Below are 27,172 nucleotides of genomic sequence, written 5' to 3'. Positions count from 1 at the left end.
ATGGTTCCAGGATTAGTCCCACTGCATGGCACCTAAGGTAAGTGTCTTCCACTATAGCCTCAGGCCAACCAAAGCCTTGTGAGTGGATTTGGTACACGGAAACTGAAAGAAGCATGTCGTGTGTGTGTGTGTGTGTCCCCTTCCACCATCGCTTGACAACTGATGCTGGTGTGTTTATATCCCTGTAACTTAGGGGTTCAGCAAAAGAGACCAATAGAGTAAGTGCTAAGCTTACAAAGAATAAGTCCTGGAGTTGATTTGTTGGACTAAAGGCAGTGCTCCAGCATGGTGGCAGTCAAATGACAGAAACAAATAAACGAATAACGACAAGCTCATTTTCTCAGTTTCATCTCTCAGTTGAAAGAAATAGGTATGCATAACTGAGTAATTTATACATTTTCACAGTGAAGCCCTTAAAAATTTTGAACACAACTCAAAGATCCTTAATACTTACTCCTGTGAACACTCAAAGTTCTGTAAACCCCAGGTTAGGAACCTTTGCCCCAAACAGTTTTATAGCCTGCTAGATGTAGCAACCAAATCTCCCCAAATCACACAATACTTAGTTAAAAGGAGGAAAACACGTACACAACAATAGTTAATGAGGTTTTGACCACATAGAGCATTTTATATGTGTATGAGTGTGTATCTACACACACACACACACACACACACACACATACTGGATGAATGGTGAGTGTCAACAGAACATTTATGCATTTATAGACTATGTCCTTAGTTAAACAGCTATTGTTGAGTGAGAAATTATTGCTACTATAATTATAGTTGTTAGCAGAAGGGTTTTCACTAGATTTATTTAACTTGTGGTTTTGCACCAGCAATATTCTGCTTGAAGTTTGGAATAGTTGCATGAGAATTTTCTTTTTTGTTTTGTGTGTGTGTTTGTATGTGTGTGTGTGTGTGTGTGTGTGTGTGTGTGTGTGTTTGAAATTTTAGTTCAGGGTCAGCAATTTTGCTGGGATATAAATTTTTTAAAAATTAATTTCTTATAGGCGCAGGAGTGGCTGTGTGGTAAGTAGCTTTCTAACCAACCACATGGTTCTGGGTTCAGTCCCACTGCGTGGCATCTTGGGCAAGTGTCTTCTGCTATAGCCCCAGTCTGACCAATGCCTTGTGAGTGGATTTGGTAGACGGAAACTGAAAGAAGCCTGTCGTATATATATATATATATATATATATATATATATATATATATGTATGTATATATATGTATGTATGTATGTATGTGTGTTTGTGTGTCTGTGTTTGTCCCCCTAGCATTGCTTGACAACCGATGCTGGTGTGTTTACGTCCCTGTCACTTAGCGGTTCGGCAAAAGAGATCGATAGAATAAGTACTGGGCTTACAAAGAATAAGTCCCAGAGTCGATTTGCTCGACTAAAGGCGGTGCTCCAGCATGGCCGCAGTTAAATGACTGAAACAAGTAAAAGAGTAAAGAGATTCTTGAAACTATGGTCTATCATACTGTCTACATCAACCTTACTTTAAACGTCTCAATACCAAGCACAAAGCCATCTTTCTCTCTGCAATAACTTCCACTCAGTGAAGGAGCCTCTTTGGCCATATTAGTTACATAGTGACTTTGTTAGTACTAGTGCCACAAAAAAAAAAAAACAAGCACCCAGTACACTCTGTACTGGGGCCATTTTTTTACGGTGTTAGTGGTTAGTGTTAGAATGTGAATGCAGATAGAAGAAGCCTTGTCAGAGAAGACAGATGTTCTTTGATTCATCAGCTCCTTTACTCTTTTACTTGTTTCAGTCATTTGACTGTGGCCATGCTGGAGCACTGCCTATAATCGAGCAACTCGACCCCGGGACTTATTCTTTTGTAAGCCCAGTACTTATTCTATCGGTCTCTTTTGCGGAACCGCTAAGTAACGGGGACATAAACACACCAGCATTGGTTGTCAAGCAATGCTAAGGGAACAAACACAGACACACATATATATACATATATACAACAGGCTTCCTATTGAACTGTTTAAACCATGTCAGCCTAGAAGACAGATGATATTAATCTGGGTCACTTGATTGAGTAAAGTTAACACCAGTAATCAGGACTTCAACAAATATCAAGAAAATGCGTGTCAGTTGGGAATATAAACACACACACACACACACACACACAAACACATATATATATATATATATAATATACACAACACAGATGTATAATATATACACATACACAGCGTGTCATCTTCAGATGTGGGCACCCTGGGTAATTACCCAGGATCCACATGAGTCTAGTGGCCCAATTCTAATATATGTATGCGGCTTGTTCTCAGTAAATAAATTTATTGGACCTAGTGCATTGATTTACTTGGTAGGGGTGGGAGGGCTATAATTTTGCTAAAATGACTATGTGTATATGCATATGAGTGTGTGAGTATGTGTGCAGGTGTGTGTGTGTGCAGAAAATGTATTATACAAATGCACATGAATATGCAAATGCACACAAATACACAAATAGAATATGTATACAAATGTGCATTCCAATATACACATTGGTGCATGTTTTGTGTTTGTGTATATGTGTGTATGTATATGTAAATGCATGTCTGTATGCAGAAAATATGTACACTAGTGTGCATACCACTGTGCACATTGGTACACATGTGTGTGTGTGTGTGCACATACATGCATAATTATTATTATTATTATTTGAGAGAGAAACTCAATACTGAGGTAGTAGAATGTGTAGGGTTTTTTTTTTTTTGTAATATAAATATACATTCCAAGAAAGATTGAAGCCCAAAAATCTGCTTGCAGTAAGAAACTTAAAAGCATTAAGTATAAAACATTGAATTTCTCTACTTGAAATATCTGTGTGCAAGCGTTTCTTAACATATATATTTCTCTTCCCCCTTTAGAAGAAATCCTGCAGATGAAGCTCTCTCAGTATCATGTAATGGAATTGACTGCATCTATCAAAGAATAAACATGATTTTCTTTTTTTGATTTTTTTAATAAATTTCTATCTATTTCTATAAAGAACACAACATATTTGACAGGAAACAATATACTATAAGTTTTTCCTTTTTATTTTTTTGTTTCATTTTACTTATCAGAGTTTATAGATATTCAGCAATAAATTTAATTCAGTCAAGAAAATTAGATATTTATCATCATCATCATCATCATCATTGTTGTGTGTCATCACATCATCATCATTATTATTATTATTATTAATGCAATGTGTTGACAAAATCATCAGTGCATCTGATAAAATGCCTAGTGATATTTCCTCTGGTTCTGTAAGTTCTGAATTCAAATGCTACCAAGGTCAAGCTTGCCTTTCATCATCCTTTAGGGGTTGATGAAACAACCCCTAAAGGATGATGAGCATTGGGGTCAATATAAGTGACTTCCTCTTCCCTTCAAAAACTGCTGGCTCTGTATCAGAATTTGAAACCATTATTATTATTGTGTTATTATTATCATTATTATTATTATTATTTATTATCATTATTATTACTGTTATTATCTACTTAAATCCCTTAGGTCAACTCACACCCTAGTGCACTTTGCTTTTCATACAGAATCAATAAAAAATAAGTACCAGTAATATACTGTGATCACCTTAATCAGTTGTTCCCTGATTTCTATAATGATAATTTAGGCACAAAGTCAGCATATCCTAAGGGAAAGGTTAGTCAATTACATCGACCCCAATACTTGACTGGTATCTTATATCAATACAAAAAAGAAAGAAAGCCACTAACCAAATGACTCAATTATAAGCCAATGAGGAATTATCCAAGTCAGTGATTTCCAACCTTTTCACTACCAAGGACCTCTCTTTACTCTTTTACTCTTTTACATGTTTCAGTCATTTGACTGCGGACATGCTGGAGCATCGCCTTTAGTCGAGCAAATCGACCCCCAGGACTTATTCTTTGGAGGCCTAGTACTTATTCTATCGGTCTCTTTTGCCGAACCGCTAAGTGACGGGGACGTAAACACACCGGCATCGGTTGTCAAGCAATGCTAGGGGGACAAACACAGACATACACACACATATATATACATATATATGACAGGCTTCTTTCAGTTTCCGTCTACCAAATCCACTCACAAGGCATTGGTCGGCCCGAGGCTATAGCAGAAGACACTTGCCCAAGATGCCACGCAGTGGGACTGAACCCGGAACCATGTGGTTGGTAAGCAAGCTACTTACCACACAGCCACTCCTGCGCCTATGAATTCATTTGAATTATCAGAAACGACTTAAGTGCGATGGTACTAAAAAAAGAAAAAAGGTAAATTCCAACCAATTCACTTCATCTGTGCTAAACAAGGCCAATTTTTCTGCTTTTTTTCCTTTTTCTATCAAGTTGAATACAGACGCACACACACACACATTCTCTTCTTTTATTTCATTCCTTTTCCCCAGTTGCATAAAAGATCTTTCCAATATATAAAAACAGACACTAGAATTTCTTCACAACTTCCATATAATCAATAATTAGAATCAAGCCAACCATTGACCTATAATTCCAAGGTGGACAACAACTGGATACTAAGCTTGGGAGAAATTCCCTTCTCCGCTCTCGCCTCCTGTTGCTGCGGTGATGGAACACAAATGCAATAATTTTGGAAAAGAGATTTAGTACATTACAACTTCAAGCTACAATATTTAAAATTTGCAGACTTGTACTAACATTATACTAATGTCCTTTTTTATTTTGTTTCTTTTAAATGTCTGTTTTTCTTTCCTTCACTGACTTTCTCTCTTATCATCACTACCTTTCTCTCTCTCTCTCTCTCAAACTGTTGCTCAGAAAATTATATTTCTCTCACTTTATCTGAAAAGATCCTTCGGAATTAAATGGTATGGAGCAATATCAAAATAGTAAATTGAACTACTTTGTCACCAGTTTCCTAATTTAGCATACTTTACTTCATGTTAATAAAACAACAAGAGAGTCTCAATATGTTTACTCAACATGTTAAAAATAACAGACCAATCTCATTCAAATCGCATTATATCATACTCTTTACTCTTTTCTCTTTTACTCTTTTACTTGTTTCAGTCATTTGACTGTGGCCATGCTGGAGCACCGCCTTTAGTCGAGCAAATCGACCCCAGGACTTATTCTTTATAAGCCCAGTACTTATTCTATCGGTCTCTTTTACCGAACCGCTAAGTGACGGGGACGTAAACACACCAGCATCGGTTGTCAAGCAATGCTAGGGGGACAAACACAGACACACAAGCATACATATATATATATGCATATATACGACAGGCTTCTTTCAGTTTCCGTCTACCAAATCCACTCACAAGGCATTGGTCAGCCCGAGGTTATAGCAGAAGACACTTGCCCAAGGTGCCACGCAGTGGGACTGAACCCGGAACCATGTGGTTGGTAAGCAAGCTACTTACCACACAGCTACTCCTGCACCTATAGGAAACATCTTAGGAAACAAATAACACATTAAATAATGCAGAGCAAAAAGTCAGTCAAAAATATGGGTTTGTCACAGATGGAGTTATTTCGATCATAGGCAGCACCTATGTTCAATTAGAGCTGACCCAAGACTAAAGAAGAAGAAAAACATAGTTACACCATTAAAAGAAATGTGCATCTGAAACAGAGATAATTTTTCTTTATGTCTTATACATGTCTTTTACTTGTTTCATTAGTGGAGGCGCAATGGCCCAGTGGTTAGGGCAGCGGACTCGCAGCCATAGGATCGCGGTTTCGATTCCCAGACCGGGCGTTGTGAGTGTTTATTGAGCGAAAACACCTGAAAGCTCCACGAGGCTCCGGCAGGGGATGGTGGTGATCCCTGCTATACTCTTTCACCACAACTTTCTCTCACTCTTACTTCCTGTTTCTGTTGTACCTGTATTTCAAGGGGCCGGCCTTGTCACTCTCTGTGTCACACTGAATATCCCCGAAAACTACATTAAGGGTGCACGTGTCTGTGGAGTGCTCAGCCACTTACATGTTAATTTCACGAGCAGGCTGTTCCGTTGATTCAGATCAACCGGAACCCTCATCGTCATAACCGACAGAGTGCTTCCACTTGTTTCATTCAGTCAACTGCAACCATGCTAAGGCACTGCCTTCTAGGGTTCAGTCAAAAAAATTGACCCCAGTAGTTATCTTTAAGATTGGCATTTATTCTATTGGTCTCTTTTGCAAACTAGTAAGTTACAGGGATGTCAATTAATCAACACCAGTTATCAAGCAGTGAGGAGAGAATACACACACACATATATATATATTTATTTATTTCAATATTTCGGGATAGTCTTTTTGTTTTTGCCAATTAAACATATGCACTATATATTCGTTATTCAATCATTCTTGTTCTTATTTTATCCTATGTCCATAGTCTGGAAATTTTCGTTACACATTTGTGACCTCTTCAGTGACTCTTCCCTCCATGTGTTTCCTCCTATTCAGTAAATTTATTTCCCTTTTCATCTCCCAAATTTTAATCACAAACCCTGGGTCAACATAAGACTATGACTGAAGACATGCTCAAAATATCAGACATCAGACCAAAACAGAAGCTTTAGACTACATACAGCACATTTTATTCACATGGCCATGCTTTAGCTCCTCCTGTGCAGCTCAGAAAATTGTGCAGCAAGCTTTCTCCACTAGGTTCAATCAGCTGCTACTCTTGCACATCCATTCCATATAGTGTTGGCTATCTTTTGGTCATCTTGAAATGTCCACTGCCAAGCGATCTTCAGCCTTCACATTTTATGCCTGCTGACAAGTGATACTCAAGTCATGGTAGTTTTCGAGTGCTGCTAATCAGCTAGATAGAGACTAATCAGCACTTTGCTACAATCTCTTGCAGTGACTGCAACCTCACTTTTCTCAGAACCTCCACGGTCCCCACTACTTAACCCTCAGAATCTTTCTGCGAAACCTTTGATAGAAGACAATTAGTTTTGCATCTGTCCTTACAGAACTCTTCCAAGTCTTGCTGGCATAGACTGTAGTAGGCAGAACAATGGTGTTGTAATCAAAATTCATAAGTTAAATTCAGGCTGGCATTACATCTATCATATATGTGTTTTGGGATTGTAAAATTATGGATTGCTTAGGAGGATTACTCAAGGAGCTGAGGCCAGCCAACAAGAACAACAACATCATAGTAGTTATTTACGGCTAGATTTTGTTGTTGTGTCACCCCAAGTTGGTTTTGATCAAACAGTCTTATAGCATGCAAGCAGTCGACTGAACAACTAGGTACGTTGCTCCAGAGGTAAAATGCCACTGCACCTAGCTTAGGACGATACTGCACACTATGGCATGCAGTAGTGCATTGAATGAGGTGTAGAGTAACAACGTGGATACATCTTTTCCTTCTCTGGTGTTGAGATAGACAATGAGGTAGAGGTAAATTATGAGGACTCAATCAGAGATTGAATTCTCGGAGATGCTGCTGTTCTATACTGAACAGGTGAACATGCAAGATCTTTGACGTTTGATGACAGAACTGAAAATATTTTAGAGAATACCAATTTCTTTACTACCCACAAGGGGCTAAACACAGAGGGGACAAACAAGGGCAGACAAACATATAAAGTCGATTATATCGACCCCAGTGCGTAACTGGTACTTATTTAATCGACACCGAAAGGATGAAAGGCAAAATTGACCTCGGCGGAATTTGAACTCGGAACGTAATGGAAAACGAAATACGGTTATGCATTTCGCCCAACCAACTGACAGCTCATCCAATCTCCAATATGTTCAGTCAGATAAGAAAGAATATATGAATTGACCACACTGTGTTGCTACTGATACCATTGCTGCTGCTGTTTCACTACTTCTGCTGTTGCAGCTGCTCTGTGTGTGTGTGTAAATTTGTGATTAAACCTAGAAACACACTACTTGTTTATGTCCTCGTTATCATAATCCTTATATTTATTATTTTTCTTTTTTCGATACATGAAATGCCCTTCTTGTCATCAACTTGTTTTTCAAGTAATTATTTCTATTCCACTGACCTTCAAACACAACAAAATTGCAATATGCAAGCTGTGGGGTATATAGTTTATCAAAGACGGAAATATATTAATGCTTGTATTCACATGGTAACATGAAGACACATGGAAACACGCATGCACACTCACACACATGCACACACACACACTTGATAAGCTTTTGTACAGTTTCCATACAAAGCACTGGTCAATTAAAGGCCAATATAGAAGATACTTGTCTGTCCAAAGTGACACAAATTGCGATGGAACCCAAAGCCAAATAGTTGAGAAGACGTCATCAAAGCTATAGTTATGCTTGCGTGTAAGTAATTATATCTGTGAATGTTAATGAACTTGGCATGGATGTGTGGTAAGAAGCTTGCTTCTCAATCACATGGTTTCAGGTTCAATCCCACTACATGGCACCTTGGCCAAGTGTCTTTGACTATAACCTTGGGTGAGTGGATTTGGTTGACAGAAGCCACAAGAAGCCTGTTGTATATACGTATATATGCCTTTGTCCACCACTACTGGTGTTAGCAGGTTTACATCCCCCTAACTTAACAGTTCAATAAAAGAAACCGACATAATAAGTACCAGGCTTTAAAAAAATAAGTAGGGGGGGGTGAGGTCAATTCTTTCAACTAAAACCTCTTCAAGGTAGTGCTACAGCATGGCCACTATCTAATGACTGAAACAAGTCAAAAATAAAAGATAAAACATTCATTCATGAAATTTCTCAAGCAAATTTATCTCTGTATATCTGTGTACATGCATTTGTATGCACCACATCATTATTATTCAATATCTCTGTTCCAAGCTGACATGGGTTGAACAGTTTGATAAGATCTGATGGGCTGTATTATGCTTCAGTTTGATAAGATCTGATGGGCTGTATTATGCTTCAGTGTCTATTTGGCATGGTTTCTACCGTCAGAATGCCCTTCCAAATGCTCATCCCTTTACAGCATGTACTGGGTACTTTTTAAAATTTTCCTTTTTTTCTTTGTGCCACCAGCACTCGTGCAGTCACCATACAGCTTGTAAGACTATGAGCCCCAAGTGGTGGAGCAAAGGGACTTTATGTGAGGAGAACAAGGAGTAGAGAGGGATAAAGGGTGAGAAAAAAAGGGCCAGAGCAGAATAGGTTTCTTCTAGAAGAACAACATGACTGCTAGCATTTTACAAGAGAGGTTATGGGTTGGAGCTAGAAAGTGATATAAGTGGTGATGAAGTATCATGTTTATCTTTTACTTGTTTCCTGTATTGAACTGCAGTCATCACGGGGCACTGCCTTTAAGGGTTTTTAGTCAAATAAATTTACCACAGTATTTTTTAAGTTTGGTACTTAGCTTTATCACACACTGTATCAAGTTAAGGATGGTGTGGAATACTCAGTTACTTATAAAGCTAATATAATGAGCATGTCATTCAGTTGATTGCACAACTGAAATACTCATCACTGAAAATACTGGAAAATCCATTTTCCCATTTTCATCTACATACACACATATATATATATATGCACACACAGGTGCACACGCATGCGTGTGCATATATATAGACACAGATATGTCTGCACAAGAGTGTGTAAACATAACTATACAAACATATATATGTATATATAGACATATCTATACAAATGCATATATAATCACATACACACACACAGATATATATATATATATATATATATATATATAATATATATATATATATATTTTCATAAATTAAGTTTGAACAAGTGGGTAATTACAATGTTTGTGTTCTTGTATATGAATTTAAAAAAGAAAAAAATGCGTTCAAAAAGCGACAAAGACCACAATTTTGAAAACCAGTTTTAGCAATGAAAGGACATAATTACAAAATTCAATTACTAAATCAAAAAAAAAATATATATATATATATATATATATATATATATATATATATATATATGTATGTATATACACACACACACAAACACACACTAAAAAAATATACTAACAATTGGAAATATTTCATTAATTTATATTCATTCTTTGAGTGTCTTATTCTGATTATTACTCTCATTATTTTTTATGTTTTTGTTACTCAATTTTCTTTTCTGTTTTTAATACCATTATCATCAACCAAATTTCTCCCCGTTTTGTAGTTATGTATTTTCCATTGCTACCTTATATAATGTAAATGATACAGACAGCTGTGCAAAATAGATAAAGATGTCTTTTACCCAGAATTAAAATAAAAATAATATAAATCTACAGATATTAATGAAATAAACATTGATTCTTTATAGGTGGAGAGGTGAAAAAAATACAGGAAGTTTTCATAAAAGACTATTTACCTGTCATCAGACTTTGTTTAGTTTGAGATCAGATTTGAGAATAGACAAGATGGTCTTGACTGGCATACATTTGTTCATACGTCTACTGAATCAGATCTGAAAGTGGCTAAACATTTACCTGTCATCAGCTTCTGGTTTTTTTTCTTTCTTTTTCTTTTTGTATTTTATTTTCAAATTTCTACTTTTCATTCCATTTAAGAAATAGATAGAAATAATGAATGTGAATGTGGATATATGTATGTGTGTATGTATGTGTGTTTGTATGTGTGTGTGCAATGTTTTGTTTTTGTTTTGTTTTTTTGGTAAGCAGTGTTGATTTTACAAATCTGTAAATAATAAAAATAATATTTTATAAGCCAGGAACCCTCCGGCACCAGCACCCCATGTATATATATATATATGATGATATATATATATATTTTAATAGACTCGGAGTTTTATCATGGCTACCGAATAATTGTCACATATATTGGCAGATAAATTCCTGTATTTACATAATATCAAGGTCTCTTTCATTCTTTTGTTGTCTTACCATTTCTATCAATAAATTACCTCCTGTACACTGCTATTTTTCCCTAAGGGCTAATACAGCTTATTTTGGAAAATCGCCAGAAACCAGTTGAGGACTTTGCCCCACAGAAGAATTCAATATGGACGCCTACAGGGCATTTTTTCGATGGCCGGATAACTAAAGAGATGGCAATGTGGGTTTCTGCCCCGACATTCGAATAATTGTTACATATTATATATATATATATGAGTGTGCAGTGAAAAGTATCTGGCTTTAAGGGTATTGTGAAAGGCCTGGTTGGAGGCCTAAACTTGCAAGTTCTTTTACAGAGTTTAGAAAAATTGAAGGACTGCTGAAATAAGTGTGTGAATCTGAGAGGGGAATCTGTTGAATAAAGTCAAAATTAACAGATCCTCCTGAATTTTCCTTCATCCAAAACCAGGAACTTTTCAGCATCCCCTCGTGTGTGTGTGTGTATGTGTGGTTGTCTAAGAATCTGTAAGTCAAAACAATATACACTTGTGTATTTGTTAATAGAGACAATATATTAATCAATATATATATATATATATATATATAGTATTATGGAGCCATTTACAGCCAATTTTACAAATCGACTTCACACAGGATATTAGGAAATCAGATTATTTAATAAGTGCACTTGACCGACATGGCTGGTAAGGAAAAAATGGCAACTGCTCTCTATTACTGGAAGTGAGAAAGAGTTACATCTGGTGAGTGGGTACAACCCCTTACCTCTAGTAACAGAGAGCAGTTGTCATTTTTTCCAGTCTATCCACCTCTGACAAACACACTCATTAGATAATTTGATTTCCTAATGTCCAATGCAACAGCAAATGGTAATATATTATATATACAGACATATATATTATGTATATGAAATCGAAATCGATCAACATCAATGGAAATTGTAACTGTGATACCAGTGCCGGTGGCACGTAAGAGAACCATCCGAACATAGCCGTTGCCAGCGCCGCCCCGACTGGCCTCCGTGCCGGTGGCACCTAAAAAGCACCATCCGATTGTGGCCGTTGCCAGCCTCGCCTGGCCCCCGTGCCGGTGACAAGTAAAAAGCACCATCCGGTCGTGGCCATTTGCCAGCCTCATCTGGCACATGTGCAGGTGGCACATAAAAAGCACCCACTACACTCTCGGAGTGTTTGGCGTTAGGAAGGGCATCCAGCTGTAGAAACACCGCCAGATCAGACTGGGCCTGGCACAGCCTTCTGGCTTCCCAGACCCCAGTTGAACCGTCCAACCCATGCTAGCATGGAAAACGGACGTTAAATGATAATGATGATGACTGCATGCCCATAGCTACACAGTCATAGAGAGTAGCTATTGTATCTACCAAAAGCCTATGTGTTAACCCTAGCTTATGTTGCAGTCAAATTTCCCTCATATTATACACTACTGTCACTAAAGAAAAAGGGAACAACATACTGGATAATGTAGTTTTAGATATATATTTGAACAGGAATAGGAGTGGCTGTGAGGTAAGTAACTTGCTAACCAACCACATGGTTCTGGGTTCAGTCCCACTGCGTGGAACCTTGGGCAAGTATCTTCTACTAAAGCCTCGGGGTGACCATAGCTTTGTGAGTGGATTTGGTAGACAGAAACTGAAAGAAGCCCATCGCGCGCGTGTGTGCGTGTGCGTGCGTGCGTGCGTGCGCGCGTGCGTGCGTGCGCGCGTGCGTGCGTGTGTGCGCGTACACATTTGCGTGTCTGTGTTTCTCTCCCCAACATCGCTTGACAACCGATGCTGGTGTGTTTACGTCCCCGTAACTTAGCAGTTCGGCAAAAGAGACCGATAGAATAAGTACTTGGCTTACAAAGAATAAATTCTGGGGTCGATTTGATCGACTAAAGGTGGTGTTCCAGCATGGCCACAGTCAAAAGACAAACAAATAGAAGAGTAAAAGAGAGAGATCGTCATGGCTAGATTATTTTTGAACATATATCTACTAGATCATACCTGGCCTAGGGCTAAACAGTAGTAACAAACACATGCAAAAGAATCAAGCACTGGCATTAACAATGAGTATTCCATGCGTTGTTAACAACTGAGCCCTCTACTCATTGAATTAGAGTGAAAGGCCCTCATACTCTTTTCTCGTGTTTATATGGCCATTGCCAGCCTTGCCTGGCCACCGTGCCGGTGGCACGTAAACAGCACCATCCGTCTGTGGCTGTTTGCCAGCCCCGTCTGGCACATAAAAAGCACCCACTACACTCACAAAGTGGTTGGCGTTAGGAAGGGCATCCAGCCGTAGAAACACTGCCAGATCAGACTGGGCCTGATGCAGCCTTCTGGCTTCCCAGACCCCAGTTGAACCATCCAACCCATGCTAGCATGGAAAGCGGATGCTAAATGATGATGATGATATATGGGAAAAGGTTCTCATTGAAGATGAAAGGAAAAGTCTATAGGAGTTGTGTGAGAGCTGCAATGCTGTAGGGGAGTGAGACATGGTGTTTGAGGGAGAGAGAGAGATGGTAATTTTGAGAAGGACTGAGAGAGCAATGGTGAGAAAAATGTGTGGTGTGAGGCCGTTTGATAGGAGGAAGACTGAGGACTTGATGGGGATGCTGGGGTTGGAGGAATCAGAGGAACGGCTGGCAAGGGTGAATGGAGTGCAATGGTATGGGCATGCATTGAGGAGGGATGACGAGCATGTTCTGAGAGTGTTTGAGTTTAAAGTGAATGAACTACGAAAGTGAGGTCAACCAAAGAAAATGTGGAGGGGGAGATTGGGAGGGTTGGCTTGAGAAGGGAGGACGCCCAAAGCCAGGCAAGATGGTGAGGTGTGAGGGCAGTTGCTATGGCATTGAGGTAGATCCAGCCACCCTCATTAACGGGGACAAAACCCAGATTTAAAATGATGGATGATGACGATATTCTTTTATTCTTACTTGTTTCAGTCATTTGACTGTGGCCATGCTGGAGCACTGCCTTAAACATTTCTAAAAATTTAATCTTTATACATGCAGATTTAAAATTGTTAAAACCCACTTGAGTTACTCCCTAGAGACAGAATTACAGAACATATCCCAAAATTAGTGTTCGTATTTTAAAATTTTATTAAAGTGCAAGGTTTCCAGAAGTTGGGGTATGCCACCTGCCTATGATTACATAAATGAGTTGCATGCTTTTATAGGTATTTATCTTTTATCTTTTACATGTTTCAGCCATTAGACTGCAGCCATGCTGGGGCACTACCTTGAGGAATTTCAAGTCGAATGAATCAACCCCAGTACTTCTTTCCATTTTAATCTTTTTAGCCTGGTACTTATTCTATTGATCTCTTTTGCTGAACCGTTATGTTATGGGGATGTAAGCACACCAACACTATTGTCAAATGATGATGGGGGACAAACGCAGACACACACACACACATATATGTGTGTGTGTGTGTGTGTGTATATATATATATATAATATATATATATATATATATATATATATATATATATATAATGATGGGTTTCTTTCAGTTTCCATCTACAAAATCCACTCACAAGGTTTTGGTCAGCCTGAGGCTATAGTAGAAGACACTTACCCAAGGTGCCATGTAGTGGGACAGAACCTGGAATCATGTGGTTGGTAAGCAAGCTTCTTACCACACAGCCATGCCTCAAAAATATGTAGACATGTATCATACAAAATATGAAGCTTTGATTTCCTGTGGCTTCAATACTTCCTTCGATGCCAGAAAAGACACCCAAACAGTCGATCAAACAAACATGATGAAAATAATGGCACCCAATTTTTTTCTTTGTGCAGAGGGTGTGTATGTAGTTTTGGGGATTTAGACCAGTAAAAAATATAAATATAGGCAAGAAACTCATTAAACAAGGGCTTGCAAACAACAACAACAACAAAAATTTCCCTTACATGCTATTTGTTCCACCCGAGTTACATAGATAATCCCTTGTCATTTATGTTGGGATATGAAAGAAGAGGGGAGACACTTGTGAGTGAAAATACGATACAAAAGATATTCTATCCTATGCAACTAGTTCCAATAAGCCGGATAGTTGAACAGAAACAAATGCAAGAAAAGATGTGCTATTTCCTAGAATGACAACATATTTCCCCAAAAACATAAGCATAAACAGAAATGTTTAGAGAAATAAGAAAAAAAAAAAGGGAGAATAAAAGAGAATGGAATAATTTGCAAACATCCAAGCAACTTCAAAACAAAGTCAAGAAACCAAGTTGTTTCCTTCCACTCCTTAATTCCTTGTCATATTTTTCCTTTACAATACGAAGCTGGATTTAATTACATTAGGAAAACAGACTTAAAGCCAAACCTTTAAAGCATATTTGGTTGTCTTTCACTTATTTGTAATTTTCTTTTTTTTTTTTTTTCCATAATTTCTTTATTACTCTTCTGATTCTTCGTTTTGGATTTGTCATTCATTTTCACAATGTGATAATTAACTCCAGAGGTTGTATGCACCCATACATACATACATACAATATATATATATAGATGGATGGATACAGATATAGATAAGTATGCATATTTGGAAATACATAGATACACTTTGAATAAATGTATTGTGAATGTGATTAGGTATGCATATATGCATAGCTGGAAATACATATATATATACAGCTATGTACACACACACACACACATGCACATATATGTATGGAGATATACATACACACATGCATACATATATGCATGTAAGTGTGTGTGTGTGTGTGTATATATATATATCATCATCATCATCATCGTTTAACATCCACTTTCCAAGCTAGCATGGGTTGGACGATTTGACTGAGGACTGGCAAACCAGATGGCGGCACCAGGCTCTCCAATCTGATCTGGCAGAGTTTCTACAGCTGGATGCCCTTCCTAATGCCAACCACTCAGAGTGTAGTGGGTGCTTTTATGTGCCAACAGCACAAGGGCCAGTCAGGCGGTACCGGCAACGCCCATGCTCAAATGGTGTTTTTATGTGCCACCTGCACAGGAGCCAGTCCAGCGGCACTGGCAACGACATCACTCGAATGTTTTTCGCAGAAAGGTGATGCTGGTAACGATCCCGCTCGAATGGTGCTTCTTACGTGCCATCAGCACGGAAGCCAGTTAGCTGCTCTGGCAACAATCACACTCGGATGGTGTTCTTATCGCTCCACTTGCACGGATGCCAGTCATCGAATTTTATTTCGATTTCACTTGCCTCAACAGGTCTTCGCAAGCAGAGTTTAGTGTCCAATGAAGGAAAGGTATGCATAAGTGGGCTAGTTGCACCCCTGGCATAGGCCACAGGTTATGGTCCCACTTGGCTTGCCAGGTCTTCTCAAGCACAGCATATTTCCAAAGGTCTCGATCACTAGTCATTGCCTTGGTGAGGCCTAATGTTCAAAGGCCGTGCTTCATATATATATATATATATATATCAACAATCAAGGAACGGCCATAATAGGCCATTCACCCACTAGAAATAACAGCCAAAGCTTCAACCGCAAATAAAAATCAATTCCGTAAACCAGGAGAAAATTTAAAAAACATTTACCCTGTAATTTCTTATACGATGCACCGTTTCATCTGCTGTTTAATGGTAAACTAACCTGATTAAATTAAATCAAGCCAATCTTCCATAGGCCCTCAGATTCTTCAGTAAGAAATAGCCTTCAGTAAGAAATAGCCTAAGAAATAGGCTATTTCTTACTGAAGAATCTGAGGGCCTATGGAAGATTTTCTCCTGGTTTACGGAATTGATTTTTATTTGCGGTTGAAGCTTTGGCTGTTATTTCTAGTGGGTGAATGGCCTATTATGGCCGTTCCTTGATTGTTGATGTTGAACTTAAAAATGGTCTATGACTATTTAATTTTTTCCCACTAGGCCGCTGGTGGCAAAAAAATTCTACAAAATTTTTTGCCACCCTATATTGATTAAATATATATATATATATATATATATATATATATATATATGATGAACTCTCCTTTCAAAGATGACATATGAGCATTTGCCGAATGACCTGCACAAATGAATTGTTTACAGTGATCAAATGTGTGTGCCTGAGTGGGTGCATTGTGTGCCACACATCAGGTGTCGAAGTGATCGCAAAGCAATGTGAGATGAAATGTTTTGCTTAAGAACACAATACATCACCCTGTCTAGGAATTGAAACCATGATCTCACGATCTCGGTGGCAGGAATTTCCTGATGACCTGAACACAGTCGACATTTTATGGAATGAAGGAGCAAGAAGATGTTGTTGCATAAACAAGACAGCTCATAATCAAAAGTATTACTCTTTTACTTGTTTCAGTCATTTGACTGCGGCCATGCTGGAGCACCGCCTTTAGTCGATCAAATCGACCTTGGGACTTATTCTTTGTAAGCCCAGTACTTATTCTATCGGTCTCTTTTGCCGAACCGCTAAGTGACAGGGACGTAAACACACCAGCATCGGTTGTCAAGCAATGCGAGGGGGACAAACACAGACACACAAACACACACACATGCATATATACGACAGGCTTCTTTCAGTTTCCGTCTACCAAATTCACTCACAAGGCATTGGTCGGCCCGAGACAATAGCAGAAGACACTTGCCCAAGATGCCACGCAGTGGGACTGAACCCGGAACCATGTGGCTGGTTAGCAAGCTACTTACCACACACCCACTCTTGAAACTGCTAAAATGCCATACAAATGGCATGCAATATTTACTATTATCTATCTAAAGTCTAGGTTCAAATCCAAGCAGGGTTGACTATGTCTCTCTTCTTTATGTGTTCAATAAAATAAAATACCAGACCAGTAGTGGAACTGATGTAATTGATTGCGCCGTTATCATGACAAAAGGTAGTGTACACTGCCAAGTGTTTGGTGAATGAATAGAAACAATGTATGACTGAGAAGACAAGCTCTTTAGTACCGGTGCTATGATACAATGTTCCCAGTCCACTCATGATAAGTGGTTGGTGTTAGGAAAAACACCCAGCTTCAGAAGCTATGCCAAATATGTAGCACAGCAGCACCTTCATGCATTAATGTTATGAAGAGGTGATGGGATAATGTCAATAGAGTTTTCTGGACCAAAATATATTTCCACTCTGATCAATTGCCAATCTTGAATAAAATACTCATGTGACTCATATGGAAGTATTGCTCAGTTATCTGGGACCACTGTTGCTGTCTTCTTCTAATCAGGACTCATGCCATTAGCCACAAAGAATAATCTCTAATTCGAGCCTACGCTAAGCTACTAAGAATGTGTGCGGCAACTTGAAGATCCACCCACCACATGCGATAGACTGGCAGTTGCACGGGCACAAAAAGTTACATTGTTATCCACACTCCATAAACGATGGCTTTTAATGGGTGGAGAGCTGAACCATCCTGGGGTACAGAGGATTCGCAATCTAGACTAGGGTCTGAAAGTTTACCACACCATAGTGGGCCACACCATGGTTCCTCTGCTTTGTGGCAGAAATAGGAAGAAAGAGTCAGAGAAAGTTGTGGTGAAAGGGTACAGTGAGGTTCACCACCCCCACCCCACCGGAGCCTTGTGGAGCTTAGGTGTTTTGCTTAATAAACACTCACAATGCCCGGTCTGGGAATCGAAACTGCGTTCTTACAACCGTGAGTCCACTGCCCTAACCACTGGGCCACTGTGCCTCCACACTGTTGCTGTTACTCACATGTACACTTCTGGTTGAATATACTTTCACATTTCTGGCCTTTTTTCTTTTTAGCTTAAGCTTCTTATGCTACTCAGCACATTGGATGGCAAGCTTCTTCCCCTGGTTTTGGTCAGCTGCTACTTTTGCTCCTTCATGCTACATAATGTTGACTGTCTTCGGGTCAGTTATCAAGAAATGCCTGCCACCATGTGATTTTCAGCCTATCCCTTTTACACTCTCCGACAGGTGGTCCCCAAGTCATGGCTGTTTTCAAGTACCATTGATCAGCTGAATGGAGAATGTGGCTAGCCACACAAAATTGGCAGGGTGAATAAAATATCAGCCAAGCACTGGTGTTGATCTTATTGAAAGCATCTTCTCATCCTCATTAAACCAAGAAAGAGAAGGGGGTTTAGTAACTAAAACATTGCTGCTACCACACACACACACACACATAAACATACTAGACTATGTAGTGAGAAAAACTATTAGATTGATTGTCAAAGACTGACTCATTCACTAACACACTACATCTACTGGCTCTTTTATTACAGAAGAAACATTTACTCTCTTTTACTTGTTTCAGTCATTTGACTGCGGCCATGCTGGAGCACCACCTTTAGTCGAGCAAATCGACCCTGGGACTTATTCTTTGTAAGCCCAGTACTTATTCTATCGGTCTCTTTTGCCGAACCGCTAAGTGACGGGGACGTAAACACACCAGCATCGATTGTCAAGCAATGCTAGGGGGACAAACACATACAGACACATACATATATATATATATATATATATACATATATACGACAGGCTTCTTTCAGTTTCCGTCTACCAAATCCACTCACAAGGCATTGGTCGGCCCGGGGCTATAGCAGAAGACACTTGCCCAAGATGCCACGCAGTGGGACTGAACCCGATGTTTGAACTTTTGATGTTTCAATGCTGATTCAAACACAAGTTTCTTTCAAGACACATTCTAAACATGATTAGCTGGTTTCATATCAGATCGAGCGCAACATTCACTAAATACTACACAACAGGAAAAATTAAATCATTTAATCTCTGGTTTAAAGTGATAAGCAGTTAATGATATAAGAGAAGAAGCACACATTCAACGGGGCATACAATTTAGAAGCAGAGCAAGTGCCCCCAGCCACATCATCATCGTTTAATGTCCGTTTTCCGCGCTAGCACAGGTTGGACGGTTCGACCAGGGTCTGGGAAGCCAGGGGCTGCACCAGGCTCCAGTCTGATCTGGCAGTGTTTCTACAGCTGGATGCCCTTCCTAACGCCAACCACTCTGTGAGTGTAGTGGGTGCTTTTTACGTGCCACCGGCACAGGTGCCAGGGGAGTCCGGCATCAGCCACGATCGGTTGGTGCTTTTAACGTGCCACCGGCACGGAAGCCAGCCAAGGCAGCGCTGGCATCGGCCACGTTCGGATGGTGCTTTTTATGTGCCACCGGCACAGAAGCCAGTCGAGGCAGCACTGGCATCGGGCCCAGTCACACTAATTTACAAACACAACACAATGAGGGTTTCTCTACATAGTTACTTGTCCTGCCAGAAACTGAAGTTAAATACCACTTCAATCTCAACCTTATTATCTTAAAAAAAAAACAAAAAGGATGCAGTAAATAATGTTGTCCTCTGTGCATGGAAATAAATCAGGCTGGTCCTAACTGGGACGTTTTTCAGTTAATGGTTAGTCTAATTAGAACTAACGTGGAATTAAAGCAACAAATGCATAAATATCTTTTTAGCAGCTAATTTATAAACAGTCAACATGTTAAGACAATGATAATTACTAGTTATTGATACGTGACAGTTATATAAATCAGAAATACTAAATTTCTAAATCTCTCATAGAGACATGTACGGTGGTGGGACGATAGAAGGGTTGTATACTATCAATCTAACATGAACGTGACAGTAGGGGGGTTCACCACCGCTGTTTAGCCCTAGGAAGCATCGACGCCTCCTGATGGCTTTGACACATTTTTCCTGTGTCCTTATATACATTTACGAAGGGGAGACAAATACCCCCGGCTGCCTGAGACGTTGGGAAACCCTGTCCAGGGAAGACACAGAATACCTTTGAACATAAGTTTGCTCAATCAGAGAAGACCTCGGGTTAAGTAACACTATCATCTCACATTGGAACCACTTTCTATTAATATCCATTCCTCACTCTCATTCCTACGCACAGAATTCTTCACCAATCATCCCTTTTCTGCACCTTCAATTATATTTCCCTCTCTTCTGAGCTACATCTTAGACCTGGCATACCTCATCTTCTTTGGATTGGGTTGCCCATGTTCAGTTTACTGCAAAACGAGGCCTCAGCATGTTTTCTTCTTCACCAACCATAGTCTGATGTGGAGGCCATGAATTTGAGCTTGAGATGATACTGGTTTGATGAGCTTATTCTGTCACTCTGGTTCAACATGGCTCAGCAGAGTAGTTAAGTTCAATTACATCAACTCCAGTATTCTACTGGTACTTATTTTATCAACCCCAAAAGAATGAAATGCTAAGTCGGCCTCAGCAGAATTTGAACTCAGAACATAAAAATGGACGAAATGCCACTAAGCATTTCACCCAACATACTAACAATTCTACCAGCTTGCCACCTTATCTTTAACACTCCTCATATCTGCTTTCATTAACTAAACTCTCTCATATCTGCCATTGATGCCACCTTCCACCACAGTCACCCCATTTATTACAGAAAACCCTTGTGTACTTCTGACCTCCATCTCTGCCACTGTACATCACCTTGCTCATCATCCCTCTACTTTCTGATATATCCTCCTTCCTGAGCCACTTCTGTCCTTCTCATCTTATCTTCTCTCTCCAGATCAATATTTCTCATCAATCATATTTTCACTCACTACATTCTCTTCCATCCCCATTTCTGGCTAGCTGTAACTCACTCCCCACACTCTCTTCCCCTTGATCCACTCTCTGGGTTCTCTCTTGTGCTCACTTGTACCTTGAGCATTCACTCTGGCACCTCGGTTCGGTACCACAATCTCTATCTTCTTTCCGGTTACACACAACCACCCTAAATGCTGAGTAGCCATGTTTCTCCTCTATCGTGAGACAACCTGTACTCATCCCTCTATCATACTCGAACATTCGAAAACCTGGCATAAAGCCACTTCCCCATCACTCATATACATCCACCACCACCACCACACTCAGTCGAAAGAGCTTTTTCTTTTTGTCTTGCAAGTTAGTTGGTGACAACACTGGAGTTGGTAGCAGTGAAAATGCAACCAGCAGACTCTAAAAAGTGGTTGGCATGAGGAAGGGTATCTAGCCATAGAAACTATGTAAAAGATGACATTGGTTCTTAATAGAGTCTTGTGACTTGTTGGATCCTGTCAAACAGTCCAACCCATACGTTCGATGATGATGACGACAACTCGCCACCTCTGAACGGTGTGTGACATCACTTAACAGCTATAAACAGGAATGTTTAGTCTAAGTAATGAAACCATTATGTCCGTAAAACACAGCATTAAAATAAACTTTTGTTCGCTGTCTGTGTCTCTGAGCAAACAACATCAATCCATAAAAGAACATTTAAGTGAGGTTGTAACCATCAAATAGATTAAAAGATGAAGTTAAAATCAAAATGTTGATACTCAGACATCTTAAAAGCCACATCAAAGCTCCCTCCGGGTCATGGAATCTGAATGTTTTAGTGATTGTTGATTGTTTTGTATTTTGCCTTGGCCTTTTAGTCTATTTATTTTTGATGGAAATTTTCAAATAATTTTACTTTTTTTTCTCTGGAAATACCATTATTGTTGTTATTCAGTTATGATTAAGTTTGTCTATATTCAAAGACATCATAGCCGTGATCATCCATCTTATCTATATATCCAGGACTAAGACAGTAAGCTGGTAGAATTGTTATTGTGTCAGACAAAACACTTAGCAACATTTCTTCTGGCTTGACATTCTGAGTTCAGATGCCACCAAGATCAACTTTACTGTTCATCCTGTTGCAGTCAATAAAATATAATACCAGCCAAGTATCGGGGTTGATATAATCGACTTGCCTCAGCCCCTAAAAAACTGCTAACCTTGTGCCAAAATTTAAATTATCTATCCAGAACTACATTACCAAAATGTGTCCTTTTTTACTTTCAGAATGCTATTTGAGGAAAATTTGGCCATCTTTAGCAGATTGAGTTATCAATGTGAAGCTTCTTATTGAGTGTGATAATGTTAGGACTTAAACGTTAATAGCTAACAAGGACCCAATATTTCATGTTGCAACCATGATATATCAACAAGTGTAATAAAGTTTTACAAGTCAGTATTGTGTCTGACTTTTGTGTTAGCAGTGTCTTGTCTTTATTTTTATCTACAAAATATTTATAGATAGTTAGCACTGATTCCAAAATTTATTTTGATGTGGAACCCATTATACAATTTTCCGAAAATCAAAGGAACCATACACATATTTTGTAGACAACCCCCCCCCCCACTATCTTAACATTAAATGAAACAAAAATTACCTCAGAAAGAGAATTTATTAATACAAATGAGGATACATTAAATAACTTAGTCCTGAAATAAAATTACAGGATGGTGATGGTTAAAATGCTTCTGATCATAAGCTTGCTTGATCAGCACTGTCTTGGGGTTGAACGATGACATGAAAGATATGATCTTTAATGAAACTAAGTGAAATCCACTGTACTGGAATCCATGGTAAAATCACTAGAGTATTGTGAGTTTGTCTTGACATAAAATCTCAAAGAATTTTCAAAAAATTTAATAACACCACTATAGTCATCACTACCACAATTAAAATTTTAATTAACAATTTTTCTCTATTAAACATAAAGCCTTGGGCAAACAGAGTTAAATGCCTTTTGAAGGTGTTAAATGCACTGCTTGAAGATAGAAACAAACTCAAGACAGATAAAAGATGGAGGGGTGGGGTGGGGTATTGAAAAAAAGTAAAAAATATATGAAATTAAATTATTTATCTTTTATATCTTTTATTAATTCAATAAGTGGCTACAGCCTGAAACTATTTACCAAGGCTGAATTTTGATCCAAATATACAGCAATGTATTGCTTTTATTAGGTATCACTATAGAACACCATAAATTGGAGACAGCCACAGTATTAGAGAAATATTGGTTTATATTCATCAATAAAAATCATATTGTCCAATGAATTATTTTGTAGGCCATGAAAGACCTATGTAATTTTTTTTAAATATGTCTTTTCCCTGATTTTGAATACAGTCAGATATTTTTTGTTGTAATGTTAACATTTTCACAAATGCTGATTTTCACTTTTCCGTAACGATTATCTAGCCAACCACCATCAAGATTTATATCAAAATAACTGTAAACAAGAAAATTGCAACAAAGCTGCATTATAGTGGTGTCAGAAGTGACATGATGCCCATCACATAACTTGTTAACCCTTTAGTGTTCTGATTATTCTATCAAACATAATGCTTATTGATTCACATTGATTTGAATTAATCATGCATTATCTCATATGTTCAAGATCTTGATGGTGTAATTACCTAATGTAGAATAACATTGTAGGGTAGGTGTGAGAGCCTGGATCTGGTCAGTTTGAACATAAAACAGATGAAATATTTTGGCCAGATATGGCCGGTTTAAATACTAAAGGGTTAAACATATATCTTATGTGATATATGATGCACCTTTCCTACTCATTTTTTTATGGTCTTTAGCAATTCATTGGTGCCAGGAAACTGTCCATGAACCCAAATGTAGAATTTAAGTTTCATATGATTTCATTTAAGTCATATAATACACTTTTTAATCTTTGCTGTTCAAGTTCAACTGTTTTGAGGACACCAGATTTGATAAAAGTCAATGTGATATAAGTTGGCAGTGGGAATGGTGACAAATCCAACAACAGCTGATGGGTTCACAGATTTAAAAGTTGAACTGAAATTTTTCAATTTATGAACAATAAATCCCGTCACTTAGCGGTTCGGCAAAAAGAGACCGATAGAATAAGTACTGGGCTTACAAAGAATAAGTACCAGGGTCGATTTGCTCGACTAAAGGCGGTGCTCCAGCATGGCCGCAGTCAAATGACTGAAACAAATAAAGGAGTAAAGGAGTAAGGAGTAATATCCTCAGTTGCAAGGGACAACAAATGGACAACACCTGATGAATTTTCAGTTAGAATATCATTAATACCTGCTGCAATCTTAATTGTTTATGGACAGGCAAAGAATTGGAGAATATTTTGTGGGGTTTTTTTCAGTTAATGTGTTAATTGTGGCACCCCGCCTGATAATATATAATACATAGCTACTTATTCATTTACACAAATTAGGTAAAATTTCAACAATTTCATTGATCATTCAAATTGTCATATTTCCTAAAACATTCATCTAAATTTCATAAACGGGGTATCCAAATGTTTCTTTTTGGATGTTCTCCAAGAAAAAGTACAGCAGAAATTACCTTGTAATAACTTTCAAAAATTTATAGTGATACCTACTTTTATATATATTGTTTATACATACACTCATATATATGTAAGAAAGAACAAAAAGAGAGAATAAACAATGAAAAATGAGTTATAGGAAGAATGAAGAAATGAAAGAAATTTTTTAAAACTGGAAACAAATGAACAGAAATAAATAAAAAAAACAAATTAAAACTAAAAAACCAAAAAAAAAACCTGTCTATTTCTTGATGACTTTTCATATACATTGAAATGAAATAAACTAGATTCTAAATATGGTCTGAATAACAACTCTAAAGACTAAAGCATTTGACTTTCTTGATGCCAATCCACATAAGACCACCTCCGGTTTAATGATTACAAAACTACCAATTATGAATTGTTCCTATGTAAATTAAAACCTTTCATCTTTCATAATTTATACTCGAAAATCTTTGATTAAATTCTATTCAAAACACCACTTTAATAATGATTTCTAACATATGCATAATGCCTTGTCCCCCACAAGATTTTTTCCAAAAGTGCCTTCGGCACTTTTTTGAATTCTACATGTCTAACACTTGTGGACATTTTTTTTATTACCTCCACCAAAGAAGGAGGTTTCATCGGCATTGGTTTGTCCGTCTGTCCCTCTGTCTGTCTATGTGCCTGTGTGTAAAATAGCTCAAAATGTTGTGAACGGTATTTGATGAAACTTACAGGAAAAGTTGGTAATGACACAAGGAACAGATGATGAAATTTTGGTAGAGATCTGGGAAGGATTTTTCATTTGTTATATTTACTTTATATGAAGTATTACAATGTTACATTCTTTGATTAACTCACTTGAAAACACGTTCATCGTTTCCACATAACCTATGGTGGTGTTGCTGTTGCCAAAGTTTATTTTCGTTTCTCTGTTAGTAATTTTATTTGTGTATCTATCCTAAAAAGAGCTGCTTGGTGGAGGTCTGCGGAGGATGACATGACAAGCCTTGACTATTGGGATCGACTCAAAAAGCTCAGGCTTTGCTCCCTTCACTGCCGCTGTGAGCTCTATATCATCTGTATGATGTGGAAAATATTCCATCAACAATGCCCATCTTTAAAATTTGTCCAAGGCTTCCCCCTGCCATCCATCCACTACAGAAATGTTCATGTCATATCACAAAACTATGACAGAACTATTTCACCTCAAATGGCCCTGCTCTCTTCAGCATCATGCCAGACACGCATAAAGGAGAAAAGTAACTTCACGGCATTCAAACAATCCCTAGATGATTACCCCCAACAAATACCAGATAAACCACCCACATCCAGATATGTCTTTGGAAACAATAACCCTCTGCTTGAATGGGCTACGGTTCCCCAGAGCTGACTGTGTATTTCTTCCAGGTGGTGCTATTAAATTAGACATGGCCTGAGTCAACTTCGGCCGAAACTTATCTAAGTAATCTAATCTATACTGTAACCTTTTAATCAAAGCAGGACAACGTGGGTAGAGGCTGATATCTTAACATTTCTGATGGTCTTAGGTATAAAAAAAAAATTACTAAAGATTTATATAGAACTACATTCAGAGTATGTCTATAAGCTATTGTGTTTAGACCTGGTTTCTATCCTCAAACTGTTCCATTTTGTAGACACAATTTTGTTTTTAATAAAGCACTCCAAAATTCGAAAAATCAAAAATCTGCAACAATCTTGGTCCCATGAGTATCAGGTAATGGATTTTCAACTATGTAAAGAAATTTATTGTGATGATTATAGTTTTGACAGTGATTGTGGTGAAAGCAGAGACAGTGTTGATGATGAAGATGGTCAAGATAAATATGGGAGGAGGATAAAATAGTATCAGTGGTTACAATGGCAACAGGAGTGGTATGATGTGTGATGATGATTCCTGTTTTTAAAGGTTTTTTTTTTTTAAATCATATGGCTGAGTTTTTTTTTTTTAACCCCACCAAGGAGGTTATGTTTTTGCCAGTGTTGGTTTGGGAAATTGGGCAATTTTCAGCATGCATGTATATGGGTGGGAATGAGCTGCTTGGTGGAGGTCTGCACTCTCCAAGTACTTTCCTAGTTTTTCTTGTTTCAGTCATTTGACAGCGACCATGATGGAGCAACACCATGAGGACTTTTAGTTGAACAAACTGACCCCAGGACTTATTTTTTAAACCCAGTACTTATTCTATCAGTCTCTTT

General features: G+C 38.2%; 1 long non-coding RNA gene across 1 annotated transcript; it reads right to left on the bottom strand.

The window, feature by feature from the left end:
- Positions 1 to 3,075: 3,075 nt before the first annotated feature.
- On the bottom strand, positions 3,076 to 26,598 carry LOC118767904. The gene is made up of 4 exons (XR_005003817.1): positions 26,521 to 26,598; positions 23,002 to 23,004; positions 3,702 to 3,712; positions 3,076 to 3,086 (listed from the first exon to the last, which is right to left on the bottom strand). It is a non-coding gene; the product is annotated as an uncharacterized LOC118767904 (long non-coding RNA).
- Positions 26,599 to 27,172: the final 574 nt, after the last annotated feature.

Source organism: Octopus sinensis, linkage group LG25, assembly GCF_006345805.1.
Source record: "Octopus sinensis linkage group LG25, ASM634580v1, whole genome shotgun sequence".
Classification (NCBI taxonomy): Eukaryota; Metazoa; Mollusca; class Cephalopoda; order Octopoda; family Octopodidae; genus Octopus; species Octopus sinensis.
This window is presented reverse-complemented; position numbering and strand designations above follow the sequence as displayed.